Source organism: Ricinus communis, chromosome 9, assembly GCF_019578655.1.
Source record: "Ricinus communis isolate WT05 ecotype wild-type chromosome 9, ASM1957865v1, whole genome shotgun sequence".
In the NCBI taxonomy this organism is placed as follows: domain Eukaryota; kingdom Viridiplantae; phylum Streptophyta; class Magnoliopsida; order Malpighiales; family Euphorbiaceae; genus Ricinus; species Ricinus communis.
The window spans coordinates 16,974,796-16,988,950 of NC_063264.1; the positions used below are offsets into that span (position 1 = coordinate 16,974,796).

Here is a 14,155-nt window from a genome sequence, read left to right on the forward strand (position 1 = left end):
TACATTGATGGCCCTCATTTTGTAACTCCCAAATGACAACTAAACATGTGCACTCATTTGTAACTCAACACAACACACATATAACTCACACCTAATAAAATAATCCTTAATTAAATAAAAATAAACTAAAACAATTACTTAAGCTAAAACCCAAAAGATAAGAACCCATATAAATATGAATTAAGCCCAAAGGCCTAATCATAGCTGAATGGCTTTTATTCTTAAAATGGACCGAATGCTTCATTATAAGGTTGGATTCTTGTTTTCATGCATGAGTTGCATTTCCATTTTGGGCCTTTTGGTGCATGCCTTTTCAATGGAATCTCATGGCAGCCTTGATTCATATCATTCCCCCTTTCTTGGAAGAAAATTCGTCCTCGAATTTTGCCTAAATATTGCGAAAGAAATAAACATATAATATCAAATGGTAATAGAATGCCATCATCAACCTGCAATTCCTTTGCAATATTGATTAGAGGAACTTTAGAACAAATAATATTTTTAGTACCAATAAATTCAACATGCTCAAAAGGCTCAATTTCATCAAATAGACCTCTTTCATCCTTCGCTAACTGAACCATTGCTACTCCATCAGTGACAAACTCTTCATTATTGAATTCATTCAAAGGTAGCAAGTCATTGTCTTTCTTGCCATCTCCATTTATCAAGTCTTCAAAATCTACATTGACTTCAGTAGAGCAATTTACCTCCTTTACATCATCGATGTTAGTCTTTAATGATGGTTTAGAATAGTCTTCAAAATCTACCTTGACTTCAGTAGAGCAATTTACCTCCTTTACATCATCGATGTTAGTCTTTAATGATGGTTTAGAATCGGCTTTATCTTTAAGATGCTTAAGAAAGCTATTAGTCAATATCTTGAACTCTTCAAGCTCATGCTTAAATGCTTCAAGACCGATTCTTAAAGATTTGTTCTCCTTGGACAATTCATCAACAAAAGCTTGACTTAGTTGTCTATCTAACCTCTTAGGTTTAGATTTAGAAGAATAAAAAATTTGTCTACAGTTTTCATAACGATCATTTCTTTGACCCCACATCTTATCATAAGATTGATAACGAAGATTTCGACATTGTCTAATGAACTCAGCTTCATGAAACATTCTTTTTTTTTTGTGTCTATGGATGAAATAAAGATAAAATAAAGAACCACAAAGAAGTTTGAAGGAAATAATAAAAGATATGATACGAAATTTGAAGGAAAAAAAACTACATAAAGAGATTAACAAGAAGGGAAAACAAACATTTATTTAGTGAACATAAAGGTGTAAATTTAAAACAGAGAGTACTTAGAAGGAAAAATTGAAAAAGAAGAATTCGACACTAAAAAAAAAAAAAAAAACGTAGAGAAGATGAGAAACTTTAATAACACAAAAAACACAAATATAAGCAAACCTCAACTTGAAGCAAGCTCTGATACCAAATGATAGGAAATCATCATCTTAGCAACCACACACCCCAATAACTAATGAGTTATGATACATATGGAATGCAAGAAAACACCCTCAAATCAAGATGATTCCAAAACCCAAGGATCTCCTCAAGTGAAGTTAGGAAAAAAACTAGTTCCAACAATGAAACTAGCACTTGAATTCAACTCCAAACGCCACAAACCAAGTATGATTTGATAAGTTAAGAATCAAACACAAGATTTTGGTTAGAGAACGCCACAAACTAAAAATAGTTTGATAAGTTCAAAGTTCATGCAAGAACTTAAGCAAAAACACTCACAAAGAGCAAACAAAGATTATCATTCAAAATTCTATTCTTTACAAATGAATTTGGCTTTGATATTTATAGCCAAAACAAGACAAAGAAACCTAAATAGATGTCTTTTAAGCTTTCCCACGTTTTCCCTTTAATTCCCCTTAAAACTCATTAAAAATGGCTGTTTTTTACATTGATGGCCCTCATTTTGTAACTCCCAAATGACAACTAAACATGTGCACTCATTTGTAACTCAACACAACACACATATAACTCACACCTAATAAAATAATCCTTAATTAAATAAAAATAAACTAAAACAATTACTTAAGCTAAAACCCAAAAGATAAGAACCCATATAAAAATGAATTAAGCCCAAAGGCCTAATCATAGCTGAATGGCTTTTATTCTTAAAATGGACCGAATGCTTCATTATAAGGTTGGATTCTTGTTTTCATGCATGAGTTGCATTTCCATTTTGGGCCTTTTGGTGCATGCCTTTTCAATGGAATCTCATGGCAGCCTTGATTCATATCAGATGCCACTTGTCATTAAACATGCAAAGACAATCCTCGAATCAAAGACGGTTGTTCACTTCTACTTCTTCAATACAGTTATCTCCAGCTAGACAACAATCTGGAGCTACGTCTTCAATGTCAATGAATCCAGCCTTTCAGGAACCATGGTCACAACTAGAAGAATCTCTTCTCCCAGCCTCACAGCTTTTGGCCCAAATGACACCTTTAAGGCCTTCTAGGCCTTGTCCAACTAGCAGGCCCAACCCACCAAGAAGAAGGCGTCGAAGCTATAGAGATAGTGACTCAGATGATTCTGATGACAACTACTGATAGGAAATCATCATCTTAGCAACCACACACCCCAATAACTAATGAGTTATGATACATATGGAATGCAAGAAAACACCCTCCAATCAAGATGATTCCAAAACCCAAGGATCTCCTCAAGTGAAGTTAGGACAAAAACTAGTTCCAACAATGAAACTAGCACTTGAATTCAACTCCAAACGCCACAAACCAAGTATGATTTGATAAGTTAAGAATCAAACACAAGATTTTGGTTAGAGAACGCCACAAACTAAAAATAGTTTGATAAGTTCAAAGTTCATGCAAGAACTTAAGCAAAAACACTCACAAAGAGCAAACAAAGATTATCATTCAAAAATTCTATCTCTACAAATGAATTTGGCTTTGATATTTATAGCCAAAACAAGACAAAGAAACCTAAATGGATGTCTTTTGAGCTTCCCCACGTTTCCCCCTTTAATTCCCCTTAAAACTAATTAAAAGTGGCTGTTTTTACATTGATGTCACTCATTTTGTAACTCCCAAATGACAACTAATTATGTGCATCCATTTTGTAACTCCAAATTATGACTAATTATGTGCATCTATTTTGTAACTCTAAAAGACAACTAATCACACCATAACTTAGGAAAAAAAACCTAATAAAATGAAAATAAAAAAAAGGCTTCAAATGAATCTTATTGGACCTATGAGTTCAGCCCAAACTTATTGCACTAAATTGATGATTTTGGATCCTTTTTGCAATCCTAAATCTTGGACTGAGCCTTGTTGTGTTTGAACACTCCAAATGTCTTTAATTAAGCCCAACAAAGCTTCTTGCATACTTTTGGACTTGGATCTTGTCATTGGACCTCCTTGAAAGCTTAAAGGATCATTTGTAATTCTTGTCTTTATTGCATCATTCCCTCTCTCCTCATAAGGATTCGTCCTCGAATCAGCCTCATTGTCAACTTCATCACCTACATCAAATAAAGAAAGATCAGCAACATTAAAAGAAGCACTCACATTGCCATACTCACTTGGCAAATCTATCTTATAGGCATTGTCATTAATTCTTTCAAGGACTTGGAATGGCCCATCCCCTCTTGGCATTAATTTAGACTTCCTTTAGCTTGGAAATCTTTCCTTTCTCAAATGTACCCAAACCCAGTCACCCGGTTCAAATACAACTTTCTTTCTCCCTTTGTTGTGTTGCTTTTGATATTGTTGATTTCTTTTCTCTATTTGAGTACGCACATTCTCATGTAAGCTTTTAACAAATTCAGCTTTTTGCTTGCCTTCAAAATTAGCCTTATCAATGGGTAATGGCAATAAATCCATTGGAGTTAATGGATTGAGCCCATATACAATCTCAAAAGGTGAACAATTTGTTGTACCATGAATACTCCTATTGTATGCAAACTCAACATGTGGCAAACATTCTTCCCAATTCTTCAAATTTCTTTGAATTATTGCCCTCAATAGTTGTGAGAGAGTCCTATTAACCACCTCCGTTTGTCCATCCGTTTGTGGATGACAAGTTGTTGAGAATAGAAGCTTTGTTCCCATCTTGCTCCAAAGTGTCTTCCAAAAGTGGCTAAGGAACTTGACATCTCTATCAACGACAATTGTCCTTGGAACCCCATGCAATCTTACAATTTCTTTGAAGAACAACCCCGCAATATGAGTTGCATCATCTGTCTTGTGGCATGGAATGAAATGTGCCATTTTGCTAAACCTGTCAACAACAACAAAAATAGAATCTTTCCCTCCCCTTGACCTAGGTAATCCTAGAACAAAGTCCATAGAAATGTCTACCCAAGGTGCATTAGGTATGGGAAGTGGAGTATACAACCCATGAGGCATCACTTTAGATTTAGCTTGTTTACAAGTGATGCATCTCTCACATATTTTTTGAACATCTCTTTTCATTTGTGGCCAAAAGAAATGATTTTCTAAAACATCTAAAGTTTTTCTCACACCAAAGTGCCCCATCAAACCCCCACCATGTGCCTCCCTCACAAGCAACTCTCTTAAAGAAGATTGAGGCACGCATAACTTATTTTCTTTAAAAAGAAAACCATCATGTCTATAGAACTTGTCAAACCCCCCTCTCTCACATGCCCCATATACATTAGCAAAATCATGGTCTGAATTATATAATTCCTTAATGAACTCAAAACCCAATAATTTTGCATCAAGTGTAGAAATTAGAGCATACCTTCTAGATAGAGCATCGGCAACAACATTCTCTTTACCTTGTTTGTACTTGATGATGTATGGAAAGGATTCAATAAATTCCACCCATTTAGCATGCCTACGGCTTAGCTTCCGTTGTCCTTTGAGATATTTCAAAGACTCATGGTCGGTGTGTATAATGAATTCCTTATATGATACGAACTCGAACCGGATACGTTCAAACACCAAGATAAGTAATGGTGAGAAAATCAAACTGATAAACGCTCTCCCTATTTAAGAGAATGTTAAGAACCTCCAAGGATTAGAACCACGAACCCTAATGATTATGAACCCGTGAATTACTATCTTAGAAACCCAAGAACAAATTGAGTTTCAAAACCCAAGAACCGCTTAAATCAGATTGCAAGGTATGGTTGATCAAGATCAGAACCTAAAGAAAACTAAGTTCTTTAAACCCTAACCCTTAACACGCCACAAGGATAGATCAATTCCTTGATAAGTGGTTTATGCATTCAACAAGAATTCAAGAATTCAAGAATTCAAGCAAATATGCAAAGGAAACAACTACTATAATTTATCAAAATTCGAATTCTGTTTTTTTCAAAACACAACTTAAGGGGCGTTTTTATAGCCACCTAACATAATAAACCCTAGTAAAACTATTAACCCTAGCTGCCACATAAGAAAAATAGGCAATAACATTGTTCTGAACTTAAAGAAGAGATTTCAGCCCAAATATTAGCCCACATTAGTCTTCATGTATTTGGACTTGCAAAACATTAAATAAAGCCCATTCAGATGTGTCTTTACTTGGGCCTATCCTAGCATGACCAATTGGGCTTCCTTGACTAGCCCGATCTTGCATATAGCCAATTAAGGCTTCTTGTAGCTTCTTGGACCTTGACCTTGTAATTGGGCCTTGTAGCATGCTCAATGGATCCTTAGCTTTATCTTTGGTTTTCTTGTTGTCCTCTCCATCAAGTCCATCTTTAAGCTTGGCCATGTCCATATCATTCCCTCCTTCTTTAGGATGATTCGTCCTCGAATCAAGTTCATCACCTACATCAAAAGGACTCAAATCAGCTACATTAAATGTACCACTCACATTATACTCACCTTTCAAATCAATCTTGTAGGCATTGTCATTGATCCTCTCAAGGACTTGAAATGGACCATCACCCCTCGGACTTAGTTTAGACTTTCTTTGATTTGGGAACCTTTCTTTGCGAAAATGCACCCAAACCCAATCTCCAGGTTGGAATACCATTGGAATTCGTCCTTTATTAACCCTCTCGGCCACTTTTGCATTTTGCTTCTCAATTCTCTCTTTAACTTGTTTGTGTAGCTTTTTAACCAAATCTGCCTTAGAAGAACCTTCAACACTAACAAGCTTGTTAAGAGGCAAAGGAATCAAATCAATAGGAGTTAAAGGATTAAAACCATATACAATTTCAAATGGTGAAGTGTGTGTAGTGCTATGAACAGCTCTATTATATGCAAATTCAACATATGGCAACAAATCCTCCCAAGATTTTAAATTCCTAGAAATCAAAGCACGAAGCAATTGAATCAAAGTCCTATTCACAACTTCAGTTTGTCCATCTGTCTGTGGATGGCAAGTAGTAGAATAAAGCAATTTAGTTCCTAACTTACCCCATAGCACACGCCAAAAGTGACTTAGAAATTTAACATCTCTATCACTAACAATGGTCTTAGGTACTCCATGCAAACGCACAACTTCTCTAAGAAACAAATCAGCAATATGGACAGCATCATCACTTTTATGGCAAGGGATAAAGTGAGCCATTTTACTAAACCTATCCACAACAACAAATATACTATCTCTACCTTTCCTAGATCTCGGCAAACCAAGCACAAAGTCCATAGACAAATCTGTCCAAGGAACATCAGGAATAGGTAAAGGTGTATATAACCCATGGGGTTGCAGTTTGGACTTAGCTTTCAAACACACAATGCATTGACCACAAATTCTATGCACATCACGTTTCATGCATGGCCAATAAAAATGCTCAATCAGAATATCATAAGTCTTTTGCACCCCAAAATGACCCATTAAACCGCCCCCATGTGCTTCCCTAACCAATACAGCCCAGCAAAGAACAATTAGGAATACAAAGGCGATTTTTCTTGAAAAGAAATCCCTCAAACACATAAAAATCAGCAGAAACAGCCCCATTAGCACAAGTTGTAAACATGCCACTGAAATCATTATCACTTACATACAACTCTTTTATGAACTCGAAGCCCAAAGAATTTAGAATCAAGAGTAGTAAGTAAAGCATACCTTCGAGATAGTGCATCAGCAACCACATTCTCCTTACCTTTCTTGTATTTGATCACATATGGGAATGTCTCAATGAACTCCATCCACTTAGCATGTCTTCGGTTCAGTTTGTCTTGCCCCTTGAGATGCTTCAAACTCTCATGATCCGTGTGGATGACAAATTCTTTGGGCCATAAATAGTGTTGCCATGTTTGCAAGGCCCGAACCAAAGCATAGAGTTCTTTGTCATAGGTTGGGTAATCAAGGGCTGCTCCATTTAGTTTTTCACTAAAATAGCATATAGGTCTGCCTTCTTGCATCAAAACAGCCCCAATCCCAATGCCACTAGCATCACACTCAATCTCAAAGGTTTTGTCAAAGTTAGGTAAAACCAACAAAGGAGCAGCACACAACTTATCTTTAAGCATATTAAAAGCATGTTCTTGTGCATCACCCCAAGTAAACCCAACATTTTTCTTGACAATTTCATTCAAAGGTGCAGCTATACTACTAAAGTCCTTAATGAACCTCCTATAGAAACTAGCCAAGCCATGAAAACTCCTAACTTGGCTAATGTTTTTAGGTGTTGGCCACTCCCTAATTGCTTTCACTTTCTCCACATCAACCTCGAGCCCCTTTGAACTAATAACAAAACCAAGGAAATTAACTTTATCCATGCAAAAAGCACACTTTTTCAAATTGGCATACAATTTTTCTACCCTAAGAATGTCTAGAACCCTACGCACATGCATGACATGATCATCAATGGACTTGGAATAAACTAAGATATCATCAAAATACACAACCACAAATTTACCAAGACACTCCATGCAAGACATGGTTCATCAACCTCATAAAAGTACTAGGTGCATTTGTAAGCCCAAACGGCATAACTAACCACTCATATAGACCATATTTAGTCTTAAAAGCCGTTTTCCACTCATCACCAGTTTTCATGCAAATTTGATAATAACTTGAACGCAAATCAATCTTAGTAAACAAACATGCACCATGCAACTCATCAAGCATATCATCTAACCTAGGAATGGGATGGCGATACTTTCACCGTTATTTTATTGATTTCACGGCAGTCCACACACATTCTCCATGTGCCATCCTTCTTTGGAACCAAAATCACTGGAACCGCACAAGGACTTAAGCTCTCACGCACATACCCCTTTGACATCAGTTCTTCCACTTGCCTTTGAAGCTCCTTTGTCTCCTTTGGATTACTTCTATAGGCTGGTCTATTTGGTATGGAAGCCCCGGGTATGAAGTCTATTTGATGTTCTATCCCTCTTTGAGGAGGTAATCCACTTGGCATTTCCTCGGGAAAGACATCAGCAAATTCCTGCAAAAGATTAGCAAACACACTCGGCAAGGAAAGATCAAGTTCAGTAGTGTTCAAATATACATCTTTATAAGTAACAACAAATAACATCCGACTTGAATGAAATGCATGCCTAACTTCACTTTCCCTAGCCAAAAAACTACCCTTTGCCTTTGTTTTCTCTTTAGGCTGAATCTCACCCTTTGGGTTTTCATGTTCCTTTTTGTTATTTTCAGCCTCACGCCTCTCTCTTTCCAACTTACATTGGTCATCATACACTTCCTTAGGAGAAAGAGGTGTCAAAGTAACTTTTCTCCCATCCTTCACAAATGAGTACCTATTTAGAAAGCCATCATGGAAGGCCCTCGTATCAAATTCCCATGGCCTACCTAACAAGATATGGCCAGCATGCATTGGCACTACATCACATAGCGCCTCATCCGAATATCTACCAATTGTGAAAGGTACAACAACTTGCTTATTCACTTTGATCTCACCACAATTATTTAACCATAACAATTTATAAGGTCTAGGATGTGGAATTAGATTTAAACCCAATTTTTCAACCATTAAAGTGCTAGCAACATTTGTACAACTACCACCATCAATAATAACAAGACAAGTCTTACCTTGTACATGGCATCTTGTGTGGAAAATGTTGTCTCTTTGCTGCTCCAAGGTATCATCTTCCTTCATTTGAACACTTAGTGCGCGCCTAGCCACCAAGAGCTCACCTCCCATAGGACCCTCATTGCAATCATCGCTGCCGTCTTCCAATTGTGATATCTCATCATCATTATCACTCTCTTCACTTGCTGTTTCAATCTCCCCATGGTCTCTAGCCACCATTGCCCGCTTGTTTGGACATTGTGAAGCAATATGGCCACGCCCCAAGCATTTGAAACACTTGATGTCTCTATTCTTTTCTTTGTTAATTTCGGGTTTAGATGTGTCTTTATTGCCTGAAATGCTTTTCCCTTTGTTGTCATTGGGAATAAGCTTATCATCACCTTTCTTACCTCCTTTCCAAGAATTAGACCAATGTGGCCTCCCACTCGAAGTGCCCTTATATTCAAACCTTGCTGTCCCTCTAGGTTTTAGTTGCTTTTCCACCTTAATTGCAAGGTGAACTAACTCCTCAAGCTCCACATAATGTTGCAACTCTACCCTATCAGCAATCTCCTTATTAAGCCCACCAATGAATCGTGCCATGGTAGCTTCTCTATCCTCATCCAAATCAGCCCTAGTCATGAGCATTTCCATCTCCTTATAAAAATCCTCAACACTCCTTGTACCTTGCCTTAAAGATTGGAGTCTTTGATGTAACTCCCTATGGTAATGTCTGGGTACAAAACGCCTTCTCATGATAGTTTTGAGTGCAATCCAACTACCAATAGGCTCTTCCATGTTCCTCCTCCTACTAACCACCAACTGATCCCACCAAACTATAGCATAGTCACTAAATTGGGTAACCACCAATTTCACCTTTTTCTCCTCTGAAAAGTTATGACAATCAAAGATAAGGTCAACTCGCTTTTCCCACTCCAAATATGCCTCCGGATCAGTTTTTCCCAAGAAGGTAGGAATACTAAGTTTGATACTACCTAAGTTCCTATCAACATCATCATAGTTCCCATAACCACCAAACTCACCACCAAAGTGTCCTCTACTACCTCTACCAAGATTTTGGTATCTCCTAGCTCCTCTACCCAGGCCTCTACCAACCCCACCATAGGCTGCATTATCATACTCCTCAAAACCCTCATCAAAGTCATCCTCATTCACCCCAATTGGCTGCCCATGATTACCTTGCACATTCCCTCCTTCATCAATCCTATTTCCCAGACCTCGGGCAAGTGCATTAATTTGGTCCATAATGGCTTGTTGATTGGTTGCCATTTCCCTTCGTTGGGCTGCCATGTCAAGTTGCAACCTCTCCATTTGCTCATTCATATTTCTTATGCTTCGTTGCACCCTCTCATTTTCATGCATTTGTGCTATGGGTATACCGGTAGTTGGCATATTATTACCTCCACTAGAACCACTTGACATGCTGCAATAAGAGTTAGTATGCAATAAAGAAAAAAAATAAATCGAAGGAAATTAAGGACCTCACCAACACTCCCTCACGTGTTTACTCTCAATTAATGGGGATGGTCACTCGTGTTTCGCACAATCAAGAATGATCACACAAGGCTGAAAACTCACACCACTCAGCTTGTTTTCAAGGATTCTTATGTGAATCAATAACCACACATCAAGTTATTTCACTATGCTTGTAATGCACCAAGAATTATGATCTAAAAAGCTTAGTTGAGGCAAAAACGCAAAAGTCAAGAAAATTAAACAATTAGTCACGCTTTCAATAAAATTAGGACTGCAAACAAGCGAAAACTTCAAACGGATGCAAATGACATATGAAGAAACAATCTAGATGTAAGAAACAAGAAAGATACGATTCAGCTTGAAATAGGAAAAGAAGGAATGGATTTAGGAAGCAAAAATCACAAAGAAGGTTGATCAAGAAAGAAGGTTACCTCTTTATGCTTTAAATGTGTCAAATCTGCCCAAACTCAAAAGACACACAAAGAGGAGAATAAATGAAGGACAAAAACGAATTTAGAGCTGAATCAATTCAAATAAGATGGTATGTATAGGGCTCAGGTCATTGGAATTTAATGTCCCTTTGAATCTTCCCAAACAGCCACCAAATCCTTATTTATGTAGGATTGTGAAAATCTCCCTAAACCTTTTAACAACCCTAATATCTATGTAATCACCCCAAGAACAATGATTTCAATACCAAATACGTTTCTTCCACTAACAAAGACAATCAAACCAATCAGATCTATTCCTTTCTTTTGTTTTTTTTTTTGCTAATTCGGATCTGATATTTTTCTTTTCTTGTTTTGTTTTTTTTTTTTTTTTTTGAATCAGAATCAAAAACTACAAGAATCAAGAACTAAACAATGTAGATCTCAAGAATACCAAGAATACTTCAAGAACAATATCAAGAACTCAAGGAAAATAAACAATAACTCAAAGAAAAGGGATAAATAACCTGATTTAAGAGCCAAAGCTCTGATACCAAATGTTAAGAACCTCCAAGGATTAGAACCACGAACCCTAATGATTATGAACCCGTGAATTACTATCTTAGAAACCCAAGAACAAATTGAGTTTCAAAACCCAAGAACCGCTTAAATCAGATTGCAAGGTATGGTTGATCAAGATCAGAACCTAAAGAAAACTAAGTTCTTTAAACCCTAACCCTTAACACGCCACAAGGATAGATCAATTCCTTGATAAGTGGTTTATGCATTCAACAAGAATTCAAGAATTCAAGAATTCAAGCAAATATGCAAAGGAAACAACTACTATAATTTATCAAAATTCGAATTCTGTTTTTTTCAAAACACAACTTAAGGGGCGTTTTTATAGCCACCTAACATAATAAACCCTAGTAAAACTATTAACCCTAGCTGCCACATAAGAAAAATAGGCAATAACATTGTTCTGAACTTAAAGAAGAGATTTCAGCCCAAATATTAGCCCACATTAGTCTTCATGTATTTGGACTTGCAAAACATTAAATAAAGCCCATTCAGATGTGTCTTTACTTGGGCCTATCCTAGCATGACCAATTGGGCTTCCTTGACTAGCCCGATCTTGCATATAGCCAATTAAGGCTTCTTGTAGCTTCTTGGACCTTGACCTTGTAATTGGGCCTTGTAGCATGCTCAATGGATCCTTAGCTTTATCTTTGGTTTTCTTGTTGTCCTCTCCATCAAGTCCATCTTTAAGCTTGGCCATTCCATATCAAGCACCCTTACCAATAAGTTCGAATTTGTCGCCCCAAGATCTAACTTGAAAGTTTGCAATTGATTATGGAACTAACAAACTTAGCAATAGAACTACTAAGCCCTTTAGTTATAAATAGATGAAGAATGTTCAAACAACTCAAGAAACTAATAAAAAGTTAATTGATTGATCAAACATGTAGATGTGAAACTAAATCAAACAAGTTAATTTAATCTCAAGAAATTCAATAAGGAACACCTTAAGGAATAAGAGTTAACAACTCAAATTAAACTTCATTCAGAAATGTATATTGATCTTATGTCCTTTAGCCGAAATACATAGCTCTATTTATAGAGTTTTGAAATGATTCTAACCCTAAAAAGGACTAAGAGATAAGCAATAAAGAATCAAACCCTAAAAGACTTCTAATGTGCGGCTGCCTCCTTCTCTAAGCATAAGTGGTGGCTGCCCTAGGGTTAGGTGAGACCTCCAATGCTTCTAGAAACCCTAATGTGTGGCCCAATGCTTAGGGTGCGGCCCAATGCTTCTAGAAACCCTAATGTGCGGCCCAATGCTTCTAGAAACCCTAGGAAAGCACATTGACTTTGATCCCCCGATCTTTGACCTTGACCTTGTTCCATGACCAGAAGTTTAAGCTTCATTAATAGCAATTAATGTCACTATCTTCAAGGCGTTGTTATCTTCATTAAAAGCACCATCATTAGTCATCTTCAAAACATGCTCCAAGTAAGAATTTAAGGCTTGCTTGAACCTTTTACTCCTTGCTCGTGTCATCGGTCCTCCATAGGCTAGTGGATCCATGCTAGTTGACTTAGATGCATCTTTGGTTGCATCATTCCCCCCCTCTTTGAAAGGATTCGACCTCGAATCAACGCTTCAAATGGACCATCACCACGTGGCATCAACTTTGATTTTCTTTGATTGGGAAACCTTTCCTTCCTGAAGTGCACCCAAACCCAATCACCAACTTCAAATACCATCCTTTTGCGGCCCTTATTGCGTTGTTTGGTGATTTGTTCATTGCGTCTTTCCAAATTTGCACGCACTTGCTCATGCAACTTCAACACAAATTCAGCCTTCTTTGCACCATCTAAATTCACTTGTTCACTCAAAGGTAAAGCAATCAAATCTAAAGGACTCAAAGGAATAAAGCCATAAACAATCTCAAATGGGCAAAATTGAGTAGAAGAATGCATACTACGATTATATGCAAATTCAACATGCGGTAAACAATTTTCCCATGTTCTCAAGTTTCGTTTAACCATGGTCCTAAGTAATTGTGACAAAGTTCTATTTACTACCTCAGTTTGACCATCGGTTTGGGGATGACATGTAGTAGAAAAAAGTAATTTAGTTCCCAGTTTACCCCATAAGGTCTTCCAAAAATAGCTCAAAAACTTGGTGTCCCTATCACTGACAATAGTTCTAGGCATACCATGTAAACGTACAATTTCTCTAAAGAACAATTCAGCAACATGTTGTGCATCATCGGTTTTCCTACATGCAATAAAGTGTGACATCTTTGAAAACCTATCCACCACAACAAAAATACTATCATGCCCATGTTTAGACCTAGGTAATCCAAGCACAAAATCCATAGATATGTCAATCCAAGGAGAATTAGGTATGGGCAAAGGCATGTATAACCCATTAGGTTGTGATTTAGACTTAGCTTGCTTGCATACAATACAGTTAGCACATAATCTATTCACATCAGATTTCATTTTAGGCCAATAGAAATGATCATGCAAAACATCTAAAGTCTTTTGAACACCAAAGTGTCCCATCAAACCACCTTCATGTGATTCTCTCACAAGCAATTCACGCATAGAACACATAGGAATGCATAGACGTTTTTCTTTGAACAAAAATCCATCATGTCTGTAAAATTTATCAATAGCACCATGTTCACAAGCATGAAAAATAGAACCAAAATCGTGGTCATCAACATACAAGTCTTTGATATACTCAAAACCAAGCAATTTTGTTTCT

General features: G+C 37.0%; 1 pseudogene; it reads right to left on the reverse strand.

Moving 5' to 3' along the window:
• Positions 1-3,347: 3,347 nt before the first annotated feature.
• LOC125371045 lies at positions 3,348-10,528 on the reverse strand (annotated as a pseudogene).
• Positions 10,529-14,155: the final 3,627 nt, after the last annotated feature.